We start from the raw sequence: 12412 nt of genomic DNA on the forward strand, positions 1-12412 counted from the left end.
TGATCCTTGATCTTGAGAGACAGCAGGAAAGTAAAGGGAGAGAAAAGAGAAGAAGAGAGGAATAATATAAGAAAACAGAAGTAATAGGGCATTGCCTATCCCCTATGTTTCCTAACAGCCTAATGATTTGGTATTTCAGGTCTTGGAAAGAGTTAGATTAAAGGTAGAAGCCTTAGAAATGGTGTAAACACGATTCTGTGACACTCGTAAGAAAAGATCATTTTTCCCTCCGCTGCACCTCAGCCATGTTACAGACTGATAGCCTGAAGTTATGCTATCCAATAAGGCAGACACTACCTACATGTGGCTCTTTACATCTAAATTAAAGAAAATAAGAAATTCAGTTTCTTGGTCACATGAGCCACGTCTGAAGTGCTCACTAACCACACATAGCTAGTTGCTACTACATTTGAGAGCACACTTAGAGAACATTTTCATCATCAGAGAAAGTGCTTTTACATAGCACTACCCTGAAGACTCAACACAGATAAATAACTGTGAGTAAAAGTTCTATGCCTTGCTGAGCAGTGGGAAAAATCTATTCCATTTCACGTCAGTCACCCCATCTTGTAGCTGGTATTTATCATCACCTGGAACTGCTTAAAAATAATAAATGTAGATTTCTACTTTTCCTCCTCCTCTCATTCCCTCAATTACTCTCCATATACCCTTCTTCCTAACTCATTGGACTTTCAATTTATTGGCCCCCCTATTTTCTCTTTATCCACTGGTACATTGATGTCTAATAAAAATATAATGAAGTATGATGACTATATAGGTACTCTGATTAACACTCTCCATTACTTCAAGGAAATTCTAGTTATGGTTTGCAAAGTTTTTATCATGAGTAATGAAGAATTTTATCAAATGCATTTTTTTTGCATCTTTTAAGATGATAATATAAGTTTAGGGGTTTTTTCCTCTTTATTCTATGGATGCAATGAATTACCTTGATTGACTTTTGAATGTTAAGCTATTAGTGATTTTAAAATCTCAGAAAACTAGAAATAGAAGAGAACTTCTTTAGCCTGTATGTGCAGAAAGCTACAGTTAACATCATTCTTTTTTTTTTTAAAGAAGTATTTATTTATTTATTTATTTAGAGAGCAGGAGGAGGGGCAAAGGGAAAGGGAGAGGGAGCATCTCAAGCAGATTCTGCACTTTCTACACAGCCCAACGCAGGGCTCAATCTCACCACCCCGAGATCATGACCTGAGCTGAAATAAAGAGTTGGACACTTGACCAACTGAGCCACACAGGTGCCCGCTAGCATTATTCTTAATTGTGAACGACTGAAAACCTCCCCCCTAATATTGGGAAAAAGGCAAGGCCCTGCTGTCACTTTTTCTTTTTTGTGATATGGTAGTCCAGAAATAACACTGCAGGTCTTAGACGTACAATAAGGCAGGGGAAAAAGCATCCAAATTGGAAAGGAAGAAGTGCAACTGTCTTTGTTTGCATACAACATAGTAATCTACATTAAAAGTTCTAAGAAATAGGGGGGCCTGGTGGCTCAGTCGATTAGGTGTTCGGCTTTTGATTTTGGCTCAGGTCATGATCTCAGGGTCATGAAAGCAAGCCCTTCATTGGGCTTGGAGCCTGCTTAAGATTCTCTCTCCCTCTGCCCCTGCTCATGCTCTCTCTCTCTCTCTCTCTCAAAAAAAGAAAAAAGAATTCTAAGAAATATTTTTTTTTTTTAAATCCAGTAGAACTACCAAGTGAGTTTAGTAAGGTTGCAGGATATAATTTCAATATACATACAGAAGTTTTATTTTTATATACTAACATTAAACAATCAGAAATGGAAGTGAAAATAGTATAATTTATAATAGTATAAAAATAGCAAATGCTTAACAAATTTGACAAAATATGTGAAAGACTTGTCACTGAAAACTCATAACTGTCATGAGAAATTAAAGAAAACTTAAGCAAAGGGGCGATATATCATGTGTATGGATTGTATGACTCATTATTGCTAAGATAAAAATTATACCAAAACTGATCTATAGTGTTGCTGCAATCCCTACCAAAATTTCAGCAGAGCTTTTTTCAGAAATTGACAAGCATATTCAAAAATGTATATGAAAGTGTCAAGGACCTAGAATAGCCACAACATTCTTGAAAAAGAAGTACAAAGCAGGAAGACTTATATTATCTGATTTCAAGACTTATTATGAAGTGATAGCAAACAAGATAGTATGGTATTAATATAAAGATAAACTGAACAGAATAAACAGTCTAGAAATAGGTCCACACATTTATGTTTAACCAATATTTTATAAAGATTCCAATCAAGTTAGTAGAGAAATAATAATCTTTTTAATAAATGATCCTAAATAAATTGGATAACAATGGGCAAAATAACAAATCTTGACCCTTGTCTCACGTCTTATACCAACAGTAATTCAGTAATGCAGTAAAGACTTAAATGTAATATCTAAAAGCATAAAACCTCTAGAACAAGATGAGAAAACCTTATTGACTTTGATTTTGGTGAAGATTTCTCACATAGAACACAAAAAGCACAAAGGTAAAGAAAAAATTAATAAATTAGACTTCATCAAAGTTTTCAAGTTCTGACTTGAAAATCTTTGTAAACATATATCCAACACAGATCTTGTTTGAAGACATCTAAATAACTCTTACAACTCAGTAATAAGAAGACAAACATCCCAGTAAATACTGGCAAAAAGTTTGAGCAGACATATCACCAAAAGAGAGATGGGGATAGCAAATAAGCACATGACAAGCTACTCAACATCATTAGTCATGAGGTAAATGCAAATTTAAAATCAGAATTAGATACCACTACATATCTACAAGAAGGAATAAAATTAAAAAGACTATTCATACCAATTGTTGGTGAAGAAGTTGAGGAACAAAACTCATGCACTGCTGTTGAGAATGTAAAATGATATAGCTATGTTAGAAAACAGTATGGCAATTCCTTAAAAACTTAAATACATACCTCCCATATGACCCAGGCATTCCACTATGAGGCATTTTTCAAGAGAAATGAAAGCATATGTCCACACAAAAACTTATAAACAAATGTTCATGACACTTTTATTTGTAATAGCCAAAAACTGGAAACAACTCAAATTCCTATAAACAGTAGAGTAGATAACGAAATTATAATATATATTTTTTTAAGATTTTATTTATTCATTTGAGAGAGAGCAAGAGAGATCACAGAGGGAGAGGGGGAGGGAGAAACAGACTTGCTGCTGAGCAGAGAGCCAGATTCGGGATTAGATTCTAGGACCCTGAGATCATGACCCAAGCTGAACGCAGATGCTTAACCAACTGAGCCACTCAGGCGCCCCAGTAATATATTTATATAATGGAATACTAATTAGCATAAAAAGGAATGAACTATTGACATATGTAACAATATGGTTGAATTTCACAATAGTTATGTTGAATAAAAGAAGTCAGACAAAAGGTATCATTTCTGTGGGTACTAAAAGATGGTGATGGAGTGATCTATGCAGATATCTGGGGAAAAATAGGAAGAACAGCAAGTACAAATACTCTGAATATGGGGTTTGTATCTTTATAAGCCTTAAGGCCATTCTTTGGACTATATGGTGAGTGATGTAGGAAGCCATTGGAGGATTTGAGCAGAGCAGTGTCATGATATGACCTGTTTTTACAATGATGACTCTGACTTCTGTGGTGAAGTTTACATGGGGGAGTGGAATTGGTGAGTTTAAGGAGATAGCTGAGATACAAATTAGAGAGTGTCACAATAATTCAGGTAGTGGTAGTGGTGGAAACAGTTAGATCCTAGGTATATTTTGAAATTAAAGCTTGATATGTTTTGTGTAAGAGAGGAGTCAAGAATGATTCCAATATTGTGTGTGTGAGTGTGTGTGCACACGCATGCATGCATGCGAGCACAATTAGAAGGATAGAATTACAATTGACTGAAATGGGGAATATCATAGGAGGAGTGAGATTTGGGAAGGGAAGATGAGGGGAAGAGCTTTAAAAATTTTAAGTATCACAAGCCTATTATCTATCTGAAAGGAGATGGTGAACAGGCAATGGAAAAATGTAAAATCCTGAGGAAAAATCTCAGGAGTAAAGTTTTGACCAGGGGTAAAAACTTTAGAATTATCAACATATAGAGAGCATTAAAGATATGAGAATAGATGAGATTACGAAAATACAATGGTTGAATCCTGAGGTTGTCATGGAAAAACTGGGAGTGACTCATAAAACTGTCATGGAATAAGTAGGAATTGAATCCTGAAACATTCCCATTAAGAGACCAAAGATATATAAAATATTTAATAAATGAGGTGGAAATGGAATAACCAATGAGTTAACCACAAAGGATAGTGTCCTGAAAACTATTTCCAGGAGAAGGGAATATTCAGCTCTGAAAAATGGCTAACAGTTCAAGTCAGATAAAGGCCATTACCTTACCGCATTTAGGTAATTTATGACTTAGGCAAGTGTAGTTTGAATGGAGTTGGGGGTATAAACTTGATTGAGTGTACTCAAGAAAGAATGTGAGAAAATGAATAGAAAACAATATTCTAGATAAGACTTTTGAGAAGTTTTTGGTTTTGTTTTTTGGGGGTTTTTTTGAATAAAAATAGTATAGAAATAGGACAATACTTGGAATGGTATCAAAAGAGGGATTTTTGAAGGTGGGAAAGTGAGAACATGTTTATAAGCTGATGGGAACATTTCTTTAGAGAAGGAAAATTGATACCCTTGGGAACACAAGGAGAGAGACAATCTGTGTGCACAAATGGAGGATGGTCTTAGCTTTAGCATGGACAGTTCATCAAGGCAAAATATGTGGTACTGATGCTATAGGTAGATAAATGTGACAGAAGGAGCTTTTGGAAGTTTTGTTCTTCATTTTCTGTCCGTGAAATAGTCATCAGCAGAAGGTAAAGATAGGAGAGGATATGTTAGAGTTTTGAGGAGAAATATGAAGTTATAAAATAGTCAGAAAACAAGGTGACATGAATTAGGAAAATGCAGCGTAATACCTATGCAAAATGAAAGGCTCATTTGAGTTTGTTAATCATAAATTTAAAGTTAACATGTTGAGGCTTTTCTTCAACCCCAGTCAGTAGCATGGATGAATGGACAGGGTAGTCTGAGAGATGGGGTTCATCAAGGTTGTAGTTTTGTCAAGCAATTAAAATGATGCAAAAGTTACTAATGACTTGAAGATATATGGAAAAAGGGGCGCCTGGGTGGCTCAGTCGTTAAGCGTCTGCCTTCAGCTCAGGTCATGATCCCAGAGTCCTGGGATCGAGCCCCGCGTCGGGCTCTCTGCTCAGCGGAAAGCCTGCTTCTCCCTCTCCCACTCCCCCTGCTTGTGTTCCCTCTCTCGCTGTGTCTCTCTCTGTCAAATAAATAAATAAAATCTTTAAAAAAAAAAAAAAAGATATATGGAAAAAAAAGTGATTACCATGACCACTAAATTTAACCCAGATATGCAGGAAAATGAGGACAGGAAACAAAGAGCAGTGAAATCTGTGGTAGAATCAACCAGTGGATTATGTAGATCCTGATTAGTGAAACATGGTTGCGTCTGGGGTATTACAGAGAATATGCTGGAAAGATAGACAGTGGTAAACCAATCCTTGAAACTGATCTCACGGGGAAGTTGAAGTTTTTCATGTGATAAGGTCTAGGATATATCCACTAAATAGAAGAAAGATCACTGGACAAGAGAAGGTTAAAAAACCAAGAAGCCAGAGAACTAAAAGGATTATCTTCACAATCATGGAAATCACCAATAGTTATAACGACATTAATATTTTGAGAGATTGGCTTTGAACCAAGAGCTAAAATGGTCATAGAATAAGGGGGAGTGACTTAAGGATTGGTAGATAATTCCACTGATATGAGATTCAAAAATATAGATTCTGAGGGAAGCAGGTATCAACACAGAAAAGAAGTAGCAATGTAAGGCAACTTGAAAACTAGTTCCATCTGGTAGGGAGCAAAATGGAGAATAGTGCAGCCCCCATTGATCACAGCAGCAGGAGAAGCAGGCTTCAGGGAAGGGGCCAGGTTTAATTTAGAGCAAGAGATGAACAACAACAACAAAAAATTCAGAGAAGAGGCTGAAGTAAAGGGAATTCTACTTGTGATTAACCACTAAGTTCCAAGAGGCTCAAGAGAAGGGTCTCAGTTCAGGACTGGGAGAGGCAAAAACAGGGATGTGCAGAGCCAAAAGGGGATTAGACAGGAGGTGATGAGAGTAATCAGGAAATCCCTTTCTTCTTATGGTGGTGCCTAACATTACAGAGATAATGGTTATGATGAGATTAATCATGATGATGCCAGGCCTTTAGCATCAGTAAGTAGAGAAATGTTGGGTTCTTTCCAGGAGTACCTAGCCTCCGAGAGCTGCCTCTTGACCGCTGTCAAGGAAAGTGGGGTAGACAGGTGGCAGCATGTTTGCTCTGAGTCTGAAGGCTTCCTCTGGAAGCATGCCTGTAGCACCCACCTGAGAACTCTGGCAATAAAAACTGTCAGAAAAAACTGGCAGGCACATGTCTTAAGATGTTATTTTTTATTAATTTGATATTAATTAATGGCTTTAAATATTTATAATACACAAATGTCATACAATTAGGCAGTAGATATTGAACTATTAGGCAATAGATATTGAACTATGATGTCAGGTACTGTAAAGCACTTTACATACATTATTTAATCCTTACTCCAAGTATTATCTTTGTACTTTATAGATGAGGATATTGATGCTTAGAACGTTTAAATAACTTTAAGTTCATACTGTTAGCAAGTAGCAGAGACAAATTGGCATTGAAGTTTATCAGATTTCAAGACCATGATATGTCATCAGAACTGTAACAATTATCTCTAAAATAAGTATCACTAGATTATTTTTAGCAAATTTTACAATTTTCTTGACCAATGGATGTTACCATAATATGGATCTTGAAAGAACTATTGTAACATTTTTCTTCTGACCACCTTACTTCTCCGCAAGTTTAACAAAAATAGTCTAATTAATATTTAAACCATCATGCGGAAGGAAGAACACAGAGAATGCTCTTTGACCTCTGGAAACACTTTAGGATTTCACCAGAAGGCTTTAGCTTAGGGATTAGAAATGTTCTGAGTTAATTTGTTCTGTTTTACCTTCATTCTTTTTATATAGCTATCCCAAAACAAAGTTTTGGGAGGAACCTTGGGTGGAATGGAAATTTGAAAAGAAAATCACTAATGTGGGAGCACCTAAGCCAGATTTCCACTCTGCATAATAGGGAAGGCCATAATGTCCTGACAGTGTTCTCTAGTTCTGCTGTAATGGTTCTCAGAATCTAGAGTTCAATAAAAAAATAACCAAAGTGCTTATTTTAAAAAAAACCCACATAATCTTTAGTCGGCTGAATCAGAATCTCTTGTGAGGAGATTTGAGATGGGGTAGTGGGGTGTGTGGGGGATGCATGCTGACCTTCTATAGATTCTGATTCAGCAAGAGACTGCCTGGGAGCCCAGGTCTTAATTTTTTTTGCCCCAGGTCTGCATTTCCCAGTTCCCCTTCCTTGGGAAATTAGGTAATTCCCAACCCCTTCTACCTCTCCACAATCTCTGGTTCTTCCCATGATTCCAGTACTTCCAAGAATAAACAAGGACAAAACAAATATATCAGATAACTGAGATATAGAACTTAAATACATATTGCTACAGCTGTACAAACAATTGTCTTACAGAAGAGATTAAGGTTGGGGCACCTGGGTGGCTCACTCAGTTAAGTGTTGGACTCTTGATTTCAGCTCAGGTCATGATGTCAGGGTCATGAGGTTGAGCCCTGCATTGGGTTCTGTGCTGAGCATGGAGCCTACTTAAGATTCTCTCTCCTTCTCCCCCTCCTCCCCCAACTCATGCACTCATGCTCTCTCTCTCAAAATAAATAAATAAATAAATAAATAAATAAATAAATAAATAAATAAATAAAACCTTTAAAAAAAAGAAGTGATTAAGGGGTAATGTTTTCATATATGCATCCTCAAATTGCTATATATGCATGTGTATGTGCATGTGTGTGTGTGTATATACATATACATATACACACATACATACAGTGTTCTCTATATAATAGCCAGTATTCATCAATGCCGTATTAGAATTGCACCAAACTGTCAAGCAAAAAGAACATTTTTTTTTAAGATTTTATTTATTTGACAGAGAGAAAGAAAGAGCATAAGCAGGGGGAGCAGCAGAGGGAGAGGGAGAAGCAGCCTCCCCGTTGAGCAGGGAGCCCGGACTCAGGGACCTGAGCCGAAGGCAGATGCTTAACCAACTGAGCCACCCAGGCACCCCCAAAAAGAACATATTTTATCTTAAATGCTAAAGGAACCTGTAGACACATTTAAAAAACTGTTTTGAATTCTTTTCTATTTGGAGGAGTTTTAAATATCTTGGATAATCTGTTTTAATTTTGAAGGAAAAAATATTATGCAACCAACTCAAGCAAATATGTTATTCTCAGAAACAAAGCCTAATAATTAAACTTTTACATAAAAATAATTGATAAATTCTGAGAAATTATTAATATAATGTAGTGTAAACTCTTTTTTTTTTTTTCTTTTTTGTAATACACGTGTCTGGCTTAAGCTTTGATTGCCAAAGCATTCATTTCAAAGAGGGCTATCTCAAATAAATACACTGTCAGCCACTGACTATAGATAAGGAGCCAGGCCACTGCCCCCAGCATTGAGGCATCTTTGTTTTAGCAATCTTGGTTGACTTCAATAACTGACCATTCGGGTCATTTTTGTTTTTCTTTTCCTGAGTTTTATGTTTTGACTCTTATGTTTTAAATTCATCAATGAGAGTGACCTGGTAAAACCCTAAGCCCCTAACCTCAACCCCAATAAAAGTAGAGCCCCAAGCTTTGTGCTCTCTTCTTCTACCCATGACCTTGCTGTGTGGCCCCATGTATGCTGTGTAAATTCCAGGTCCTATAAGAAATAAACCTTTATTTTTTCAAAGTTCCCTGATGGTTATTGCTGAGGGGCATCTTGAAATCATAATAAGAACCAACCAGAGGGGTCCAATTGTAGCATTGGTTATTAACAGACAGACCGGCACAAAATATATAACCTTTAAAATACCAGCATCTGGAACAGACTGTTAGAAAGCTAGTTAATTTTCTTCTGACTAGGACAATGACCTAATAAGATGGTTAATCATCATTGAACTGATGGAAAAAAAAAAAAAAGAAAAGCCAGCTAACTATTTAAAGAGAGGCTTTAACAACAGATAAAGGATGGACTTGTAGCTACTGCTGTGGGATTCTAAGTCCAGGTAAGAACCTTTGACATTCTCTAATTTCAGGGTTTCTTCTATGTGAGAAGCTGCCATAGATTTCAAGGGGAAAAATGTTTTGATGGATATGATAAATTTTACACATTTTATGCTTTGTGTCTTCTACACACTTACGTGTAAGCCCTTAAAGCTCATTAAGTATTCCTTCTGGAGATAGATGAGCCTCAGGTTTATATACTCTTAAAAATACAGAAAATAAGACATTGAAATTTAAAAATAAAGTTTGAAACCCCATTCCTATTACTTTCTAGATAACTGGAACTTCAAGTTTTAAAAAAAAAATGGATCTCTGGCCACCTTCTCAAAATATATCACAAGGCAATTATTTTCACTAACTATATGGAATAATTAGATTTATTCCCTATTTTCTTTTATTCCATCTTAACTGGATAATATGGGGTAGAGAGTTAGTTAGCAAACATCAAGAAATGGGATGTGTCTCAAAGTCACTTACCCACCTCTACTTTCCTGTTTCAACTCATTGGACTGACTAAAGGTGAGTAAAAAGAAAGAAGTTTTCTAGATAATTCTGTCTTTGATTGAATGAGAAAAAAAAATTGCTCAGCATGGTTCCTGGCACAAACTAAGAACTCAATAAATATTAGTTCCCTTCTCCAATTCAGGAAGGTGGCTACCCTTATAAGACAATTGTTATTGTCAAAGGGAGGTAGAAAATGGGGAAAGTCCTCCCATAAAAGGTCTAAAAAGTAAGTAAATTTGTTTTCTCTTTTTCCCTCCTGGTTTCATGGATGCATAGTACAAACTGGATCACCTGCTTGCACTGCTTTTCTATGGTCTCTCAAACAGTAAAAGCTTGACACAGGTAAAGAGAGGCTGGTGAGATTCTGGCTCCCTCTCCAGCCCAATGAAACTAAGCAGAACTGGGCTGTTCTGTTGAAGGAAGAATTGCAGTGCTATGTCTGAATGCCTGTGGTCCTGTTTTATAAACATATTGTGTCCCCAAAATTCATTTAAATGTCAGTTTTTTGGGACTCTGAGAAAAAAAATATGTCCAGAGAAAAATAAGTTAAAATCTCCGAGTCAGGCTTAAAATGCCATGATGAAATAAAAAGTGTGGTGTTTAGAGCCAAACCTAAATTGATACTCCAACTTTGTAATTACTCTGGAGTCACTTATTACCATTTAACCTTTCTCAGAAATGAGGGGGGAAAGTGCCTACATTTCCCACTTTTTATCAGCATATTTTTTCTCAATATCTAGGAGAGAGGTGTGGAATAGTAACCTGTCTGGGAAAGTAGTGGAAATAATAGGGAAAATTAATGACTATATTACAAGTTATATTCTCTAGTGGAGCAACAGTGTGGAGAGGTTTTTTTCAACTGGGAGTAACTGAAGAAATATCTAAGAAGGGTGATTTGGGGCAGAATTACCACCAAGAGATAAGGAGGAACATTATAGGTTAAGAAGGACATACAAAAGGGCAGAGTATTCTAGGGACAGTTGGTTCCACACAGCTGAAGGAGCTTATGGGTGTGTTGGGAAATAAGACTAAAAACAAGGGCTGGGTTTGGTTCGCAAAGCATCTCAAATAGGAAATGTGAATTTTATTCTGTACGCTACTGGGGACCTCTGAAAGATTCTGAAGGTGGATATGATAGATATAAAACAGGAAGAAGGCTGAAAGACAGGATAATTGGCATTTAATCAATTGCAGTAAACAGGACTAGACTGGTCAGGTAATGGCCTTCAAGAGTTCTTGTTCAGTAGCCAAAAAACAAAACCAAACAAACAAACAAAACTAAGCTAAAGGGCATATACACACCATGTCAATCATTCAGAGAGATTTGCATTCATAGAATTAAGTGGTAAAAAATGACTTTCTACCATTTAAATTCTGGGGAGAGATACAGAAAGAGGTATTCATGAAAAAAATAACTTGAAATTTATGAAAGGACTGCTTACGATGTTGGGACCACCCAACTAGTGATTTTTTCCTCACTCCACTCCACTCAGTAACTGAATAGGTACAGGCATGTTTGGAGTACATGCAAAAAAGTGGAATAACTAGGATTTACTTAGATGTACATAGATGTGGATTTTTGCATTGATGCATATGTTTATATACACAAGTGATAATATCTTTAAATATTTATAATTTCTGTATTCTATATCATCCATTAAATTGGCATTATATATATTCATGGTCTTTATATATAATATAGGGACTCAATCCTTATTGAATAAATTAACACATAAAATATATAGTTGATCCTCATTATTCATGGATTCAGTATTTGTGAATTTGCCTTCTCACTAAAATTTATTTGTAACCCCAAAATCAATGCTGCTCTTTTGTGGTCATTCATATGCCTGTACGGAGTGACAAAAAATCAGAATTGTCCAACACACATGGTCCCAGTTGAGGTCAGATAAAATGTGGCTCTGCCTCCTTGTTTTAGCTCTCGTATTATAAACAAGCGATCTTTTTACAGTCTATTTAGTGCCATATTTTTTTATTTTTGTGCTTTTTTTTGGATGATTTTGCTGTTTGAACAGCTCCCAAGCATAGTGTAAAGTGCTATCCAGTGTCCCTAAGTGCAAGAAGGCTGTGATGCGCACGATGGAAAGAATATATGAGCTCCAGACACTTCCTTCAGGGATGAGCTGTACAGTGCTGTTAGTCACAAATTTAAAATTAATGGATCAACAACATATTTAAATTAGATGTCTTTAAACAGAAGCACACATGAAACAAGGTTATAAACTGATTGGTTGTTGAAAATACTGTGACCAGAGATATACTGGAACCTAACTCTGTATTTCCCCTAAGAACCATGTTCAGGTTTCGCTAATTGTTTGCAGCAACTTTATAGAACACAAGTACTGCAAATAATAAGAATCAACTGTAATTATACAGCCCTGTTAATTATCATCTATCTATGCTTATGTGTGTTTCTGTATATAAATATCTTAGATACGTAAGTATGTGTTATGCAGATATGTATGAATAAGAATACATTTTCTAAACCTCAGTGAAGAGCCCACTATTCTATATGAAAGAGCAAATCTAAGGAACAAATTGCTCATTTTACTAGTCTTTAAAATAGAGGCT

The 12412-nt window shown here is 36.1% G+C and overlaps 1 protein-coding gene across 1 annotated transcript in view; it reads left to right on the forward strand.

Annotated features, from left to right (window-relative positions):
• Positions 1-12412, forward strand: part of LOC116624161 (solute carrier organic anion transporter family member 1B3-like) — an 84915-nt gene that overhangs the window by 11882 nt on the left and 60621 nt on the right. The gene's annotated exons all lie outside the window — the stretch shown is intronic.

Source organism: Phoca vitulina, unplaced genomic scaffold (assembly GCF_004348235.1).
Source record: "Phoca vitulina isolate PV1807 unplaced genomic scaffold, GSC_HSeal_1.0 scaffold64, whole genome shotgun sequence".
In the NCBI taxonomy this organism is placed as follows: Eukaryota; Metazoa; Chordata; class Mammalia; order Carnivora; family Phocidae; genus Phoca; species Phoca vitulina.